This window comes from Bubalus kerabau, chromosome 13 (genome assembly GCF_029407905.1).
Source record: "Bubalus kerabau isolate K-KA32 ecotype Philippines breed swamp buffalo chromosome 13, PCC_UOA_SB_1v2, whole genome shotgun sequence".
NCBI classification, from domain to species: Eukaryota; Metazoa; Chordata; class Mammalia; order Artiodactyla; family Bovidae; genus Bubalus; species Bubalus kerabau.
Genome location: NC_073636.1, coordinates 44,178,428 through 44,198,317, shown reverse-complemented (window position 1 = coordinate 44,198,317; position 19,890 = coordinate 44,178,428). Strand labels below are relative to the sequence as shown.

The following is a 19,890-nucleotide window of genomic DNA, read 5'->3' as shown; positions in this document are numbered from 1 at the left end:
CAGCATCATCTTTCAGGATTTGAAATAGCTCAACTGGAATTCCATCACCTCCACTAGCTTTGTTCGTAGTGATGCTTTCTAAGGCCCACTTGACTTCACATTCCAGGATGTCTGGCTCTAGGTGAGTGATCACACCATCATGATTATCTGGGTCATGAAGCTCTTTTTTTGTACAGTTCTTCTGTGTATTCTTGCCACCTCTTCTTAATAGCTTCTGCTTCTGTTAGGTCCATACCATTTTTGTCCTTTATTGAGCCTATCTTTGCATGAAATGTTCCCTTGGTATCTCTTATTTTCTTGAAGAGATCTCTAGTGTTTCCTATTCTGTTGTTTTCCTCTATTTCTTTGCATTGATCGCTGAGGAAGGCTTTCTTATCTCTCCTTGCTATTCTTTGGAACTCTGTTTTCTGATGCTTATATCTTTCCTTTTCTCCTTTGCTTTTATCTTCTCTTCTTTTCACAGCTATTTGTAAGACCTCCTCAGACAGCCATTTTGCTTTTTTTACATTTCTTTTCAATGGGGATGGTCTTGATCCCTGTCTCCTGTACAATGTCACAAACCTCCGTCCATAGTTCATCAGGCATTCTGTCTATCAGATCTAGTCCCTTAAACCTATTTCTCATTAAGCTTTAGATCCCTTTAAAAGGTTTCATAAAATTGCATAGTGTGGGAAATTCACTGAACGGAAGAGGAAAAAACACATACAACTATAGACCGGTGAAAAGCCACACCTGGAAAATTTGGAAAATATACCATGGTTAGCTTTTTCTGAGGGCTCCATCTTCTACAATCACTTCCAGGAACATCAGCATTTCAATCTCAGTTACACAGGGAGAAAAAGATGAAAAAGCTAAACAAGCAGTATGTTGGATTGTTTGGATTGTGTCTTTATTTACTTTTGGGGGAAAAGACTGAGTTTAGGGATTTTTATTTCCTACTCTAGTATCATAACTGATCAGTCTAAGTGATGTCTAATAAAGCAGGCACCTCAAGATGTGGGTCGATCATCAACCCCAATGCAAGAACTCTGGAGCAACCACAGACACAGTTGTTAATATTCCTCATGAAATGGGTAATCTGGATGATGAGCAAACCTAAGTGATAAAGGGAAAGTTTTAGTCAAGTACCTGTTTCTGGGCTGGATAGAGAGATTTCTTTTAAACTGGCTTAAGCAAGAGATCATGAACTAACTCCTTGTTGCCAAATTCAGACTTAAATTGAAGAAAGTAGGGAAAAACCACTAGACCATTCAGGTGTGACTTAAATCAAATCCCTTACAATTATACAGTGGAAGTGAAAAATAGGTTCAAGGGGTTGGATCTGATAGACAGAGTGCCTGAAGAACTATGGATGCAGATTCGTGACATTGTACAGCAGACAGGAATCAAGGCCATTCCCGAGAAAAAGAAATGTGAAAAAGCAACATGGCTGTCTAAGGAGGCCTTACAAACAGCTGTGAAAAGAGAAGGAAAAAGAAAAGGAGAAAAGGAAAGATATGAGCATCTGAATGCAGAGTTCCAAAGAATAGCAAGGAGAGATAAGAAAGCCCTCCTCAATGATCAGTGCAAAGAATAGAGGAAAACAATAGAATGGGAAACACTAGAGATCTCTTCAAGAAAATTAGAGATACCAAGGGAACATTTCATGCAAAGATGGTCACAATAAAGGATAGAAATTGTGTGGACCTAACAGAAGCAGAAGATATTAAGAAGAGGTGGCAAGAATACACAGAAGAACTATACAAAAAAGATCTTCACGACCCAGATAATCATTATAGTGTGATCACTCTTCTAGAGCCAGACATCCTGGAATGTGAAGTCAAGTGGGCCTTACAAAACATCACTATGAACAAAGCTAGTGGAGGTGATGGAATTCCAGTTGAGCTGTTTCAAATCCTAAAAGATGATGCTGTGAAAGTGCTGCACTCAATATGCCAGCAAATTTGGAAAACTCAGCAGTGGCCACAGGACTGGAAAAGGTCAGTTTTCATTCTAATCCCAAAGAAAGGCAATGACAAAGAATGCTCAAACTACTGCACAATTGCACCTCATCTCACACACTGGCAAAGTAGTGCTCAAAATTCTCCAAGCTAGGCTTCAGCAGTACGTGAACTATGAAATTCCAGATGTTCAAGCTGGATTTAAAAAGGCAGAGGAACCAGAAATCAAACTGTCAAAATTCACTGGATCATCAAAAAAGCAAGAGAGTTCCAGAAAAACATCTATTTCTGGTTTATGGACTATGCCAAAGCCTTTAACTGTGTGGATCACAATAAACTATGGAAAATTCTGAAAGAGATGGGAATACCAGACCACCTGAACTGCCTCTTGAGAAATCTGTATGCAGGTCAGAAAGCAACAGTTAGAACTGGACATGGAACAACAGACTTGTTCCACACTGGGAAAGAAGTATGTCAAGGCTGTATATTGTCACCCTGCTTATTTAACTTATATGCAAAGTACATCATGAGAAATGCTGGGCTGGATGAAGCACAAGCTGGAATCAAGGTTATCGGGAGAAATATCAATAACCTCAGATATGCAGGTGACACCACCCTTATGGCAGAAAGTGAAAAGGAACTAAAAAGCCTCTTGATGAAAGTGAAAGAGGAGAGTGAAAAAGTTGGCTTAAAGCTCAGCATTCAGAAAACTAAGATCATGGCATCTGGTCTCATCACTTTGTGGCAAATAGATGGGGAAACAGTGGAAACAGTGACAGACTTTATTTTGGGGGGCTCCAAAATGACGGCATGTGGTGATTGCAGCCATGACATTAGAAGATGCTTACTCCTTGGAAGGAAAGTCATGACCAACCTAGACAGCATATTAAAAAGCAGAGACATTACTTTGCCAGCAAAGGTCTGTCTAGTCAAAGCTATGGTTTTTCCAGTAGACATGTATGGATGTGAGAGTTGGACTATAAAAAAAGCTGAGCACCAAATTATTGATGCTTTTGAACTGTGGTGTTGGAGAAGACTCTTGAGAGTCCCTTGGACTGCACTGAGATCCAACCAGTCCATCCTAAAGGAGATCAGTCCTGGGTGCTCATTGGAAGGACTGATGCTGAAACCCAAACTCCAATACTTTGGCCACCTGATGCGAAGAACTGACATTTGAAAAGACCCTGATGCTGGGAAAGATTGAAGGTGGGAGAAGAAGGAGCCAACAGAGGATGAGATGGCTGGATGGTATCACTGACTCAATGGACATGAGTTTGAATAAACTCTGGGAGTTGGTGATGGACAGGGAGGCCTGGCCTGCTGCAGTCCATGGTATCGCAAAGAGTCAGACATGACTGATCAAATGAATGGAACTGAACTGAAGCAAGAGAATTGATGTAATTTTCCTTTTGGACAAGTACAAGCCCATCCAGTGTTATAACCACTATGTGCAATTGCATTGTAGTGTAATCAACACATTGTAGAAAAAATATGCTTACATGCACTTGGGCACATGCACAAAAATAAACCAATATATTAAATTTTTGTAGGTTTGTTATTCTACAGCATAAAGAGATAAACAATTTGTGTCAATATTATAAACTCCCAAGAGGGCAGAAATGAGTTCTTGCTCTTTTAAAACAGTGCTATTCTGGCTTAATATCTGAAGTTAACAAGTATTTCAAGGTGATGGTGAGGACAGTGACAAGAATAATACTGTTGCTCAGTCTCTTCCAAGCACTAAGAAATAATTTACCTATGACTTCACTGCGTGAAAAATTAGATCTAGAAATGGATAGGGTGATTATAATATAAGCCACTTCAACAAGGGTTTCCATTTTGGCAAAGAAGGTGAACTCTCTTTGTATATATAAAGTCATCATTTTTGAGATAGGTGGTGCTAAATCACTGGATAATTATTATTGATTAAAATGACTGGTATTAATTGCTAAAAATTTCTGCCTGCTTCTTCACTGTCTGTTACTCTACCCTATTATTTTATTATTCATTCAACCAATATTCACTAATTACTCAGGGAGAGAATAGTTTCTTAAAGTTCCTTCCCTAGGAATCTACGTTTTATGATAAGCAGAAAGTACCCAAAATAGGTTAGCAAACCATGTGCTATGTTAATGAGGGAGATGTGCCAAGAGAGAGACAGAGCAGGACCCAGAGGGAGGAAGTGTTGTGTGGGCTGGGCTGCCTTTTTAGATGAAATGACAGAGAAGGTGTCCCGGAGGTGCCATCTGAGTTAAGACTGACATTGGTGAGAGAGGGAACACCGGGTATCTGGAGGAAGAGCATTCTGGGTAGAGAGAACAGCTTGGGCAGAGGCCCTGAGATGGGCCTGACACGTGGGGCAGCACGGAGGCCACTGGGCTGCACTGAGTCGGAGGGGCTGGGCAGCAGGACCGACGTGGAGGCAGAGACATGGAGGGGTGGTCCCCCTGCCGCTGTAGGCACTCTGAGGACTTTGGCCTTTGCTCCAAGTGAGAAGGCAGGCCACCAGATGCCAAGAAGAGGGGTACCTGATCAGACTTTTGTTTTTTTCCTAGAAAATAGTAGTATCTTTATTTTATTCAATTTAATTTTTATATTCTATTGGAGTATAGTTGATTAACAATGCTGTGTTAGTTTCAGGTGTACAGCAAAGTGCTTCAGTTTTATATACATATATATATATATATATATATATATATATTCTCCCAGGGGAGGAGGAAACTGATGACGCAGGCAGAGAGCAGGATGTAGCCAGGTTTTAGACCAAGGAGTAAGACAAAGAAGAGTGAGGAGACCTGAAAGTATGTGCAAAGGATGTCAACGTGTTGATAGATTCTGGAATTCAGGAAGAAAACAGACTGAGGGGCGTGGAGCAACAAGGGTATGAGGGCTTGAAGGAAAGAGGTTTTCCATTCACTTCCCTAAAAGAAGAGGCAACAGAGGACCCTGCCCTTTGTGGACTAGAATAAATGGAATTCCCTCCTTACCCTGCTCCCACAGCATCTACAGTGGAACCAGCTACTTACTCGCCATAGTCAGAATAGCGTATATTTCTATTTAGGCCATCCAGATGCTCCATATCCTCTGGGGTCAACTGGAATTCAAAAACCTATCAGAAATATGAGACGACTAATTCAATTTCCTAGAGGCAAGTACTGCCGCCCCTACACGCCCCCCAGCATGCAGATGCAGACACACACATTTGTGTAGGAACTTGTGTAGTTTTCATGAACCTGGGGTTCATCCCCGGCAAAAGTCACAGAAATTTGCCCATTCAAAGAGTTGAGGTTGGTCATTCAGGTCACCCTCAGAGACTTTGGGTGACTGTGGTGATAGCCAAGGAATTTTAGAGATTTCTGAGCCCAGATCTCATCTCGACAAAATCCTTCCTTTTTTTTCAGATGAAGAAATCAAGAGATGATTTATTCAGGGCCATACTGTGGAGTGAAAACCAGGTTTGAGACTTAAACTTGACTCAAACCCTCTGTAGACTGTTCTTTCCAAACACTATGCTTCCTGCCTTGTAGGTTTGGAGGACAGGAGAGTTAAATACAACACATATACCCATAGAGAACATAGGGAGATAAGCTTTACCCAAATACACATTGGGAACCTCCCAAACAACCCATCCCAGAGGACAGACAATGTGCCTCGTCAGCCTCTTGCTGCCCACAATCCTACAGGAACCTGGAAGTTCTCCTTGATCCTCTTCTCACTTAAGCTCTTGGCCAGAGCCACCACACTCCTCTGTAGCTGGTAGCGCAGGGCTACCTGGGCTGGAATTCTCCAGTGCTTTTCAGCAATGGCATTGAGTACCGGATCCTGCAGGAGAACCAGATTTTCCTTTTTCACCCTGGGAAGGAGACAGAGATGCTCTGTTTCTGAGGTTGCACATCCATTCTACCTAGGTTAGTTTAATCAGGCTCAGTTCAGTTCAGTCGCTCAGTCATATCCGACTCTTTGCGACCCCATGAATTGCAGCACACCAGGCCTCCCTGTCCATCACCAACTCCCGGAGTTCACTCAGACTCACGTCCATCAAGTCAGTGATGCCATCCAGCCATCTCATCCTCTGTCGTCCCCTTCTCCTCCTGCCCCCAATCCCTCCCAGCATCAGAGTCTTTTCCAATGAGTCAACTCTCCGCATGAGGTGGCCAAAGTACTGGAGTTTCAGCTTTAGCATCATTCCTTCCAAGAAATCCCAGGGCTGATCTCCTTCAGAATGGACTGGTTGGATCTCCTTGCAGTCCAAGGGACTCTCAGGAGTCTTATCCAACACCACAGTTCAAAAGCATCAATTCTTCAGTGCTCAGCCTTCTTCACAGTCCAACTCTCACAGCCATACATGACTACTGGAAAAACCATAGCCTTGACTAGATGGACCTTTGTTGGCGAAGTAATGTCTCTGCTTTTGAATATGCTATCAAGATTGGTCATAACTTTCCTTCCAAGGAGTAAGCATCTTTTAATTTCATGGCTGCAGTCACCATATACAGTGATGTTGGAGCCCAAAAAAATAAAGTCAGCCACTGTTCCCACTGTTTCCCCATCTATTTCCCATGAAGTAATGGGACCGGATGCCATGATCTTCATTTTCTGAATGTTGAGCTTTAAGCCAACTTTTTCACTCTCCACTTTCACTTTCATCAAGAGGCTTTTGAGTTCCTCTTCACTTTCTGCCATAAGAGTGGTGTCATCTGCATATCTGAGGTTATTGATATTTCTCCCGGCAATCTTGATTCCAGCTTGTGTTTCTTTCAGTCCAGCGGCTCTCATGATGTACTCTGCATATAAGTTAAATAAGCAGGGTGACAATATACAGCCTTAACGTACTCCTTTTCCTATTTGGAACCAGTCTGTTGTTCCATGTCCAGTTCTAACTGTTGCTTCCTGATCTGCAGACAGGTTTCTCAAGAGGCAGGTCAGGTGGTCTGGTATTCCCATCTCTTTCAGAATTTTCCACAGTTTATTGTGATCCACACAGTCAAAGGCTTTGGCATAGTCAATAAAGCAGAAATAGATGTTTTTCTGGAACTCTCTTGCTTTTTCCATGATCCAGCAGATGTTGGCAATTTGATCTCTGGTTCCTCTGCCTTTTCTGAAACCAGCTTGAACATCAGGAAGTTCACGGTTCACATATTGCTGAAGCCTGGCTTGGAGAATTTTGAGCATTACTTTATTAGCGTGTGAGATGAGTGCAATTGTGCGGTAGTTTGAGCATTCTTTGGCATTGCCTTTCTTTGGGATTGAAATGAAAACTGACCTTTTCCAGTCCTGTGGCCACTGATGAGTTTTCCAAACTTGCTGGCATATTGAGTGCAGCACTTTCACAGCATCATCTTTCAGGATTTGAAATAGCTCAACTGGAATTCCATCACCTCCACTAGCTTTGTTCGTAGTGATGCTTTCTTAGGCCCACTTGACTTCACATTCCAGGATGTCTGGCTCTAGGTCAGTGATCACACCATCATGATTATCTGGGTCATGAAGATCTTTTTTGTACAGTTCTTCTGTGTATTCTTGCCATCTCTTCTTAATATCTTCTGCTTCTGTTAAGTCCATACCATTTCTGTTCTTCATTGAGCCCATCTTTGCATGAAATGTTCCCTTGGTATCTCTAATTTTCTTGAAGAGATCTCTAGTCTTTCCCATTCTGTTGTTTTCCTCTATTTCTTTGGATTGACTGCTGAGAAAGGCTTTCTTATCTCTTCTTGCTATTCTTTGGAACTGTGCATTCAGATGCTTGTATCTTTCCTTTTCTCCTTTGCTTTTTGCTTCTCTTCTTTTCACAGCTGTTTGTAAGGCCTCTCCAGACAGCCATTTTGCTTTTTTGCATTTCTTTTCCATGGGGATGGCCTTGATCCCTGTGTCCTGTACAATGTCACGAACCTCATTCCATAGTTCATCAGGCACTCTATCTATCAGATCTAGTCCCTTAAATCTATTTCTCACTTCCAGTGTATAATCATAAGGGATTTGATTTAGGCCATACCTGAATGGTCTAGTGGTTTTCCCTACTTTCTTCAATTTCAGTCTGAATTTGGCAATAAGGAGTTCATGATCTGAGCCACAGTCAGCTCCTGGTCTTGTTTTTCTTGACTATAAAGAGCTTCTCCATCTTTGGCTGCAAAGAATATAATCAATCTGATTTCGGTGTCGACCATCTGGTGATGACCATGTATAGCATCTTCTCTTGTGTTTTTGGAAGAGTGTGTTTGTTATGACCAGTGCATTTTCTTGGCAAAACTCTATTAGTCTTTGCCCTGCTTCATTCCGTATTCCAAGGCCAAATTTGCCTGTTACTCCAGGTGTTTCTTGACTTCCTACTTTTGCATTCTAGTCCCCTATAATGAAAAGGACATCTTTTTTGGGTGTTAGTTCTAAAAGGTCTTGTAGGTCTTCATAGAACTGTTCAACTTCAGCTTCTTCAGCATTACTGGTTGGGGCATAGACTTGGATTACTGTGATATTGAATGGTTTGCCTTGGAAACGAACAGAGATCATTCTGTCGTTTTTGAGATTGCATCCAAGTACTGCATTTCAGACTCTTTTGTTGACCATGGCTACTCCATTTCTTCTGAGGGATTCCTGTCCACAGTAGTAGATATAATGGTCATCTGAGTTAAATTCACCCATTCCAGTCCATTTGAGTTCGCTGATTCCTAGAATGTCGACATTCACTCTTGCCATCTCTTGTTTGATCACTTCCAATTTGCCTTGATTCATGGACCTGACATTCCAGGTTCCTATGCAATATTGCTCTTTACAACATTGGACCTTGCTTCTATCACCAGTCACATCCACAGCTGTGTATTGTTTTTGCTTTGCCTCCATCCCTTCATTCTTTCTGGAGTTATTTCTCCACTGATCTCCAGTAGCATATGGGGCACCTACTGACCTGGGGAGTTCCTCTTTCAGTATCCTATCATTTTGGCTCTTCATACTTTTCATGGGGTTCTCAAGGCAAGAATACTGAAGTGGTTTGCCATTCCCTTCTCCAGTGGACCACATTCTGTCAGATTTCTCCACCATGACCCGCCCGTCTTGGGTTGCCCCAAGGGCATGGCTTAGTTTCATTGAGTTAGACAAGGCTGTGGTCCTAGTGTGATTAGATTGACTAGTTTTCTGTGAGTACAGTTTCAGTGTGTTTGCCCTCTTATACCCTCTTGCAACACCTACCGTCTTACTTGGGTTTCTCTTACCTTGAGCGTGGGTGGGGTATCTCTTCACAGCTGCTCCAGCAAAGTGCAGCTGCTGCTCCTTACCTTGAACGAGGGGTATCTTCTCACTGCCACCCTTCCTGACCTTCAACTTGGGATAGCTCCTCTAGGCCCTCCTGCGCCCGCACAGCCACGGCTCCTTGGACGTGGGGTTGCTCCTCGCGGCCGCTGCCCCTGGCTTCAGGCTTGGGAGCGTGTGGTAGCTCCTCCCAGCCGCTGCCCCTGATCTCAGACGCGGGGTAACTCCTCTTGTCACAGCCCCTGACCTCGGACGAGGGGTAGCTCCTTTCGGCTGCCACCCCTGACCTCGGATGCGGGGTAGCTCCTCTCGGCCGTTCCTGCGCCATCTCAGTCTGGCACATTCGACTACTGCCCCTGACCTAGGACGTGGGGTAACTCCTCTTGGCCTCCGCCCTTTGGGCATGAGGTCCTCCCGGCTTCTGCCCCTGACCTTGGACATGGGGTAGCTCCTCTCGGCCGTGTTTAGTGTGTCCATCGCAGCCGCCAGGCTAGGGGTGGTTAATTTGCTGGAATCTTCCTCATGACACTCTGGCTGTCTCAATAGCTCTTTTGCTTCTTTTGGTAAAGTCAAAGAAGAAAGACAAGAGAAAGCAAGGTAAGAAGGGAAAATCAGGTCTGTTTGTTTTTTATCATCTTTTAAACATTTTTGAGAAACTTAGCAAAATATGGAATAAGTCAAGAAGGCAAAATTGTTGTTCCAAGTAAGACCCAATGACCACCATTGGAACAAATAGTCAAGAATTTTATAGGAATCTGCTATTTCAAAAGATGCACTTGACTAACTGTCTCTGTTTTGTACTCAAGTGCTAAAAGGTACACATTATATTCCTCTTAAAGAGACTCAGATGGCTCAACTGCTAAGTGTCAGAATCATGACTTGGAAACCTTATCAGTCTTTAAAGCCAAAACTTTTGAATTGGATGAACATTTTAATTAGTAATAATAATTTGTGCTTCCCAGGTGGCATTAGTGGTAAAGAATCCACCTGCCAATGCAGGAGACATAAGAGATGCAGATTTGATCCCCAGGTCAGCAAGATCCCCTGGAGGAGGAAATAGCAACCCACTCCAGTATTTTTGCCTGGAGAATCCCACGGACAGATGAGCCTGCTGGGCTATAGTCCATAGAGTTGCAAAGAATCAAACACGACTGAAGTGACTTAGCACTCATGCAATAATTACTTTTTATTCAATAATACTTTATTGAGTCCTCAAAATGTACGCTAGGGAAAGGGTTTGCAAAGATGTATCATTCCTGCTAACTATCCTTAATTTCCCCCAGACAGTTGGGAGATGGCTCCAGAAGACACAGCATCTAGGATCAGAATACCTTTATAGAGATCATTACCATTTCTTCCTTAAGTCAGACCCCAAGGGAGCGTAGGCCACGAGGAGAATGTCCTTGGACTTGCAGAACTCTAGCAGTTTGCTCTGGTTAAGGTAAGGGTGACATTCCACCTGTAAATTGCCAAGCAGAAGTACTGGAGTGTGGGGTCAGCAGGATCACCATCCGCAAATATACAAGGAACACACAGAGCTATATTCACGGTGTCGGAATTATTTAGAAATACCAGCAACAAGGGCCAGCACATGACCGTTGTCTACAGCTGTGACCATGGTGCACAAGACCCAACAGTTTTCCTGCTTAAAAATGCCTTGTGCTTTATCTAGTCATCCCTCATTCCCTCCCCAAGAAAGAACTCTTCGCAGCCAATTTCCTTTCCTTTCTCAAATCAGTGATCTCCAAAGTGAAGGTAAATCTCCCAAAGGACAAAAAATAAACATTTTTAGACTTCTGTTTTTATTTTTATCTACAAGGAAGAAAACACTAAGCCTTACTAATATCTAATATATGGATTGCCTTTAGACGTGAGATGTGTAAAAGGAGATGAGATCATGTAGAAATATAGGCCCTCTGCCAGGAAGAAGTGCTGCCAGTTATTAATATTTTTACACTCATGGTTTCCTTCCCTATTCTCCAAGATAAGGAAGTGTATGTGTTGCTCATTAATGTGAGTTTATCTTAACAAATAGACTTTTTAACTTTTAATTTTTTATGGGAGTAAAAGCTACATTACATACTTTTACCATTTTACCCATTTTTAAGTATACAGTTAAAAGGCATTAAGTACATTCATGTCATTTGGGAGTGATTTCATACCATGTACCCACTACTATATTTAAAATAGATAACCAAAAAGGAATTACTCTGTGGCACAGGGAACTGTGTTCAACATTATGTAACAACTTAATTGGGAAAAACATCAGCAAAGACTGATGCTGAAGCTGAAGCTCCAATACTTTGGCCACCTCATGCGAAGAACTGACTCATTGGAAAAGACCTTGATGCTGGGAAAGATTGAGAACAGGAGGAAAAGGGGGTGACAAAGGATGAGATGGTTGGATGGTATCATGGACTCAGTGAGCATGAGTTTGAGGAAACTCCAGGAAATAGCGAAGGACAAGGAAGTCGGGTGTGCTGCAGTCCATGGGGTCAAAAGAGTCAGATATGATGGAGCCACTGAACAACAACAATTGGTAAAAGAATCTGAAATGGACTAGATACATGTGTATGTGTAACTGAATCACTTTGCTGTACACCTGAAACAAACACAGCATTGTTCATTGACTGTTCTCCAAGATAAAATAAAAACTTCAAAAAAGAACCCCAGTGGTTATCTCATGACAAAGAACTCAAAAGAGCCATTAAAAGATGAATTACCCATTCTCTCTGATGCATGAGTGTTCCAATATTTCTGACCTTTTATGCGAAAGGTCAATCATTTGCTAGCTCTGAATTTCTAGGGCCAACTACCGTTAACACCTAGTAGATTATACTTCAACCTGACTCCTGGATGTTTCTTGCAAAATGACATGGGAACAAAAACAAATAAAAGAAATAAAAGTAAATGGATGCAATCTTTAGCAATATCTTCCGTAACTTAAAATACATTCTGTTCTCTTGGAGCAGCTGATGTCCCAAGGTCAGTGGAAAAGAGAGAAGTGCCGTTTGGTGACCTTGTTGAAATGAAGGAAGAATAAGCTGGTGAGGAGGGAGAAGAGATTGGGGGCAGACTGATGAGGGGATTACCTGGTTGCAGATGGGCTTGTACTTGAACCCTGGCTTGTTCAGGATCTTCTCCAGCTGCTTGTGGTTAAAGTTGGACACCCCAATGGACTTGGTCAGCCCTGCATCCTTACACTTCTCCAGGGCCTGGGGTGGGAGGGGTGGTGAGGGGTAACTGGCTAGAGAAGCATACTAAATGGTAGCATGAGTGGCTCTGGGTGAGGGAGAATACAAGATGCAGATTGCAATAAATAAGACAGGAGTTAACCAATAGGAGGAGGATGAGAAATAGGAGAATGAGAACTATTTTTAAAAATAGTTTTTTAATTGGCTAAGAAGATAGAAAAAGAAAAGGATGAAAGCAGCCCAGGCAGGGTTAAGAGAACCAGTACGATCTTTAGCTGATCACCTAGAAGAATCTGGTAAAACACTAGCAGAACAAGTGCTAGAAGAAAGGAGCTTGAGCTAGGCGTAGCCTGGGAAACAGGAAGCTGCCATGCTCGCCTCCCAGACCACTGGCTTCCTATTTTCTCTTTGACCTCCTATCCTATAATTGACATCAAACTCATTGGGCTCCAGCCTCACCTGTTTCTTGATGTTTTTTGAATATGGTGAGCTTTCTCCTGGCCTTCCCAGGTGGCATTAGTAGTAAAGTAAAGTAGTAAACCTACCAATGCAAGACATGCAAGAGAACTGGGTTCGATCCCTGGGTTAGGAAGATCCCCTGGAGGAGGGCATGGTAACCCACTCCAGGATTCTTGCCTGGAGAATCCCATGGACAGAGGAGCCTGATGGGCTACAGTCCATAGGGTCGCGGAGTCAGATATGACTGAAGCAACTTATCACACACACACAGACTTTCTCCTACCTTAAAATCTTTGCCTTGATTTTCCTTATGCCTACATCAGTCTTCCTCCAGATGCTCACTTAATAAATTTCATCTCCTGAAAGTCTTTGGTCAAATGCCACCTTCTCAAAGAGGACTGCAATGTCCCTTCTGTTTTTCTTTTTCTAAACAAATTATTCAATTTATTTATTTGGCTGTGCCAGTTCTTAGTTGTAGCATGTGGGATCTTTGGCAATGGCATGCAAACTCTTGGCTTCCCTGGTGGCTCAGATCATAAAGAATATGCCTGCAATGCAGAAGACCCAGGTTTGATTCCTGGGTCAGGAAGATTCACCTGGAGAAAGGAATGGCAACCTACTCTATTATTCTTGGGGCTTCCCTACTGGCTAAGATGGTAACGAATCTGCCCGAAATGTGGGAGACCCAGGTTTGATCCCTGGGTTGGACAAATCCCCTGGAGAAGGGAATGGCTATCCATTCTAGTGTTCTTGCCTGGAGAATTCCATGGATAGAGGAGCCTGGAGGGCTATAGTCCATGGAGTTGCATGGAGTCAGACATGACTGAGAAACTAATACTTCCTGTGAACTCTTAATTGGAGCATGCGGGATCTAGTTCCCTAACCAGATTGAACCTAGGGCCCCTGCATTGGGAGCACTGTGCCATGTCCATTCTGTTTTTAATTGCCTATCTGTGCCCCCAAACCATCCTGGCATTCTCAGTTCCCTGAATCAGCTTCACTTTACTATATCACTGCATCCTTTCCCTGCCCAGTAGAACCTACCTCACTATGGGGCCAGAGATCTTAGTTTTGTTCACAGGTATAGCCTGAGTACATGGAAGTACCCAGGGCTAAGTACATCACAGGCACTCAGTAACTACTCACTGAATCTACACCGATGGAATGTGAAACTGAGGTGCAGGGACATTCATGACCTTGTCCACGTCTACACAAGAGGCAGAATTGGACCCTGTCCACCTCTCCCCAGTTCCTTGTGAGTCTTCTCTCTCTCAGTGTGCAAAGACATGGCCTCTTTGGAGCTGCACTCACCTCCCACGTGATACAGAGATCCACTGTGTCAAAAGTGATGTTTCCATGGATGTCCTCTGGGATTGGGTCCTCACCAGGCTGGAACACAGGAAAGAAGAGGAGGTTATATCAGGCTGCGTCTGGCTTCACCCAAGCTGTTTAGAGCCTTTAGACCTTGAGACTAATGAAACAATCTAGGCTTGTTCTTGAAAGGAAGATGGAAATGTAGTACATTGAAAAAGTACACTTCTAGCAATGTTTTTAACCCCTGAAGATTTAATAAATATTGCTTGTGTAAGGACAACTTGAGATACCCAAGACCCCATCATAGTGAGAGCCCAGAATGGTGCCATGGCCAAATGGGCTCCTTGTTCCCGATCCTTGTGGGATAAGACTCTTCCGCCCCTGCTCTCCACCTAGAGGTGGTCGTATGAGAAAGGGACTTGTGAGCATCTCAGGCCTGAGCCTCATCCTCATTACACGTTCTGTGCCTTCCCTGGTTTCCATATCAGGATGTTCCCCCGACACCAGTGGGCACGAGGTCGAAATTCAAGAGCACTGGGCCTAGAAAATTTAGACATTTGTCCACAAGATCGAGGCAAAGACATTGAAACCAGTAAACCCATCCAATACTTTGGGCACCAGATGCAAAAAGCCAATTCATTGGAAAAGACCCTGATTCTGGGAAAGATTGAGGGCAAGAGGAGAAGGGGATGACGGAGGATGAGATAGCTGGATGACATCACTGACTCAGTGGACATGAGCTTGAGCAAACTCCAGGAGATAGTGAAGGACAGGGAAGCCTGGCATGCTGCTGTCCATGGGGTCACAAAGAGCTGGACATGACTCAGCAACTGAACAACAACTAACCCTTCAGTTTGAGACTGGAATAGTGAGCTGGAATGGGGATAGGTGCAGAAAAAAGAAAAAACAAAGAGAATGTCAAAGTATTACGTATGCTTCGGCCCACTTTCACAAACTATGCCCTCTTTTTATTTCACTCCTAATGAGATTAATAACCAAAGTAAAATAACTCTTACTAACCTTCAGAGCTGTGGGGAATGAATAAGATAAAGATTCTCGTAGCTCAGTTGAAGTTTTCTCAGCAGGCAGGTTTGGACCAATTCTGGATGGAAAAAAGTGTTCCACAGCTGCAGTGGCAGAAAGAGAAGTGGGATGGGATCATTTAAGAATATTCAGGAGAGATGAATATAATGGTGAATAAACAGCAACAACCAGAAACCCACTTGTGGTTGTTGGGGAGTGATAAGTCATCCTGTGAAGCTTGGGATTCTTTATCATCATAGTTTATTTTCACACTGAAGTAAGACACCAGCATAGGAAGTTAAAATATGGTCTTACACAGGTGTTCTCAAAACTGGAAACATAAAAGAATTATTTGGTTTGGTTTGTGCAAATTATAGCCCTTTAGTTCTCTCTCAAACATCATAAAATCATAATGTCTGGAGACTGGGATGGGAAACTGCATTAAAAAATTTTTTTTAAGTTCATTTATTCTTGAGATAATTGACATATAGCATTGTATGCTTGGGGCTTCCCTGGTGGCTCAGAGGATAAAGCATCTGCCTGCAGTGCGGGAGACCGGGTATCAATCCCTGTGTCAGGAAGATCCCCTGGGGAAGGAAATGGCAACCCACTCCAATACTCTTGCCTGGAAAATCCCATGGATGGAGAAGCCTGGAAGGCTACAGCCCATGGGGTCACAAAAAGTCGGACATGACTGAGCAACCTCACTTTCACTTTCACTGAATGCTTAGGTTACAGCGTAATAATATGGCAGAAACCAACATAATATTGTAAAGCACACCAAATCTTTATCTGTGGCAAGTGAGCTCTTAGTTGTGGCATGTGGGATCTAGTTCCCCCACCAGGGATCAAACCCAGAATCCCCTGCATTGGTAGTGCAGAGTCTTAGCAACTGGACCACCAGGGAAGTCCAAGGAAATTGCATTTTAAACAAGGACATCAAAAGATTGTGATCTCGGCTGTATTCAGTGATTAGATTTGCCAAAGAAAGTTAGGTCTCTTAGGAATTTGGGGGTAGAGGGTGTTATAATCACTTCATTTTAAGTGTAATAATCTAAGGAAAATCTATCAAAATTACTAAGGATAAAGAAATAAAAGGATCCCATGAAAAGAGGATGGAAGATGAGAGTTAAGAGGGTTAGTGATGTAGGGATACCTCTGGAGCTGGAAGGAAAGAATATCCATTCATAGACCAGGATGGGTTCACTACCACTAACACCGTCTCCCTCCTCTTGGGCTGCATTACCTCCAATTCAAATGCTTTTTTTTCTAGCAGTCAGTTCAAGGAACATGATGGGAAAAATTCCTCTCAGGTTCCCTTTTCAATCCGATTCAAATATTAAGTTCTTTTGTTTTAGATATGGCATCAGTGGATATAAATTATATGAGTAAAAATGGTTGAGAGTTTAAAAAAATACATTAGAAATGCTTTTATAAACATGAATGTTACCCTCATATGAGTTCCATGGTATTATTTTTCCTATCTTATAGGAAAGAGAAACAAATGTTTATTGACAATGCTATATCCGTTCAGTTCAGTTGCTCAGTCATGTCCGACTCTTTGCAACCCCATGAATTGCAGCACACCAGGCCTCCCTGTCCATCACCAACTCCCAGAGTTCACTCAGACTCACGTCCATCGAGTCAGTGATGCCATCCAGCCATCTCATCCTCTGTTGTCCCCTTCTCCTCCTGCCCCCAATCCCTCCCATCATCAGAGTCTTTTCCAATGAGTCAACTCTTCGCATGAGGTGGCCAAAGTACTAGGCTGAGATAAAAAGACTAAGGTTTAAAGAGGTCCAAAGACTTTTTTTTTTTGGTTAAGAAATTTCACAAAGTCAAATATATGGGATATTAAAAAGCTAAAATTTGATTGTAGTTTCCATAACCCTATCTTTTCTGATAAATTGCTCTCTCTCACATTACAGCTAAAAAAGATGTACAACAAAATGTGAGTATAATAGAGTTGGAAAAGATAAATCCACTTTGAGTTTTAAACCTTACGACAATAATAGCAGCTAGTATTATGAGCATTTAAAATGCATTAAATATTTTTAAAGCTTTACATGTGTTTTTGACATATTAATAATACTCAAAAAATCCTGTAAGGTAAATATTATTTTATTCATTTTACAGCTTTGGAAACTAAGGGACAGAATTTAAGTAGTTTGTCCAAGGTAAGTAAGTGACAGAACTTGGATTCAAATACAGGAAATCTGACCACAGAATTCACATTGCTATCCATCTGTTCCAAACCAGCCTTCTCATAGTTCAAGGTCTGAGAGTGGACAGGAATTAAACCAGTGAGAAGAGGAATTTGCCAGGAAATGATTCCTCAAAGAGTGAGCTTCCCACAGATACACAAGTAGCTGCACACAGCACCTTTGTAATGTGGAATAAATCACCCCTCTTCACAGTACCATCTGCAAGCTTCATCTGGATGGCCCTCCCAATTTCTTCTTCATTTTGGTAAATATATGCTGAGTCAATATGGTGGTAGCCAACATCAGTTGCTCTCATGACAGCTTTTTCTACCTCACTCTTAACAACCTAGAAAAGCATAACAAAATAAAGATCTACTTAAATCAGGAACAGAGGACCAATTCCACAAGCAGAACTGTTCCATGGAAGCCATCACTCTAAGAGTTAAGAGCTAGTGGTAACAAAGCATAATGTTGACTTTTATTTCATGGTAAATATTTAACAACTGAGTCTGAAGAAGAGTCCTGATTTATAGCATTAGCCACTTTCTATGGTGGAAATACTCCCACCATGGCTCATTTCATGCAACCAATGTTGGGAAAAGATACTTATGATGGAAATTTTGAGTTCATGAACTGGTCTCAGAACATCATATCATTAACCCACTATTTCTGGACTTCCACTATCTACCTGATGTGTAGATTTACATAATATATAGTTACCTTTCTAAATTAATTCTATTTGTAAGAGATCATTAAACTGGTTTCAACCCAGATATCCAGTGCAAAAAATTATCAGTGCAATGAGGACATAACTTCAGATGGAATAAATTAGTGATTTACCTAAGTAAACTTGGAGAAACACTTCAAACAACATTTGCGGAAGAACTAAAAATGTAAAAAAAACCCCACAAAACCAAAAAGCACTTTTTTTTTCACTTAAAAATTTCTTATTATTAATTTCTTTTTTGGCTACTAAGTTCATCCTTAGCTAACATTTTCTTCTTCAAAACTGTTATTCTTCTTAGCTGTCTACTCGTTTCCTGGTCCACCAGGCTGGTCTTCTGAAATTATCTATAATTTTCACCTCTCCATTACTCCTGTTACTTCACTCAGTAGTAAAATGTCTCTTGGGTATATATATATATATATATATATATATATATATATATAATTTGCAACTCCTGATGAGTTAACTAGTCCCATGAAGATGAACTGATTGTTCACAGATGAAAAAGCCAAGTCAAAATAAAGCAATAGTTCCTGCCAATGTCCTTGCATCAGACTTCAACATCATACACCTCTCCTGCTGGGGCATCAAACGTGAAGTTCAGTCTTCCAAACAGAGAGAGAATTTTCAAGTGCCACATGCTTCTTCCCACAGCTCAGTATTCATAGCCTGACCTCTAAGGGACTATCTCTACCTCAGACCACAAAAATTCCCTCTGAGATAAAAGATTAATCTCTTTCTCTAGGTCCTTTTATCCCCAAGATTTCTCTGGATGCTCTATGATTAGAGGTACATGGGAGGGGACAACTTGGATGTTAGAAATTTCAGAGAAACTGCATCACAAGAAAATTTGCATCAAGGTCTCTGATACATGATAAATAGGCTTCCCTTGTAGTTCAGTCCATAAAGAATCCACCTGCAATGCAAGAGACCTGGGTTCTATTCCTGGATTGGAAAGATCCTGTGAAGAAGGAAATGGCAACCCACTCCAATATTCCTGCCTGGGAAACCCATGGACAGAGGAGCCTGCCAGGTAACAAGTCCATGGGTTTGCAAGAGTCAGACATGACTAAGTGACTAAACCACCAGTCACGACAGCTGGATTCCATTGATTCTAAAAGTGTTAGGCACTCAGTCGTATCTGACTCTTTGCAACTCCATGAACTACAGCCTGCCAGGCTCCTCTGTCCATGGAATTCTCTAGTCAAGAGTACTGGAGTGGGTTGCCATTTCTTTCTCCAGGGGATCTTCCCCATCCTGGGATCGAACCGGTGTCTCCTACATTGCAGGCAGACTCTTTATTTTCTGGGACACCAGGGAAACCATTGACTCTAGTCTGCTGTGAAATGGCTACAACTGGACAGCAGATGAGAATAAAGGGAAAAGGTGGACCCACCCCTGAAAATTCAAAAAGCACTGACTTAATGCACAAAATAACCTACCCTGGAGAGAAGCATAATATAAGTTAAGAAAGGGTGGCCCCTCTGGATTTCCCAAATTCACTCAGTGACTTGTTCTGATTAGGACCCGAGTCTGCTACTCCTCCATCTCTAACACCACTCTGATTACCTGAGGAGCAGAGGTGCCCTGTCTCTACAAAGGCATGAAGCATCCATCATTCATCTTTAAAGAAAAAAGTTTCACTTGATTCATCTTCTCTCACTTTTCTGGCTAGACAAACTGTGATTTTCCTCTTTATTAAGAGAAATTTGCAAAGGGAAGAAAATAGTACAAGTTTTTTTTTAAACACAGAAGTAGGATTGCAGTCCATCCTAAAGGAAATCAATCCT

The 19,890-nt window shown here is 42.1% G+C and overlaps 1 pseudogene; it reads right to left on the bottom strand.

Moving 5' to 3' along the window:
- Nucleotides 1-950: 950 nt before the first annotated feature.
- LOC129624967 (prostaglandin F synthase 1-like) lies at nucleotides 951-19,753 on the bottom strand (annotated as a pseudogene).
- Nucleotides 19,754-19,890: the final 137 nt, after the last annotated feature.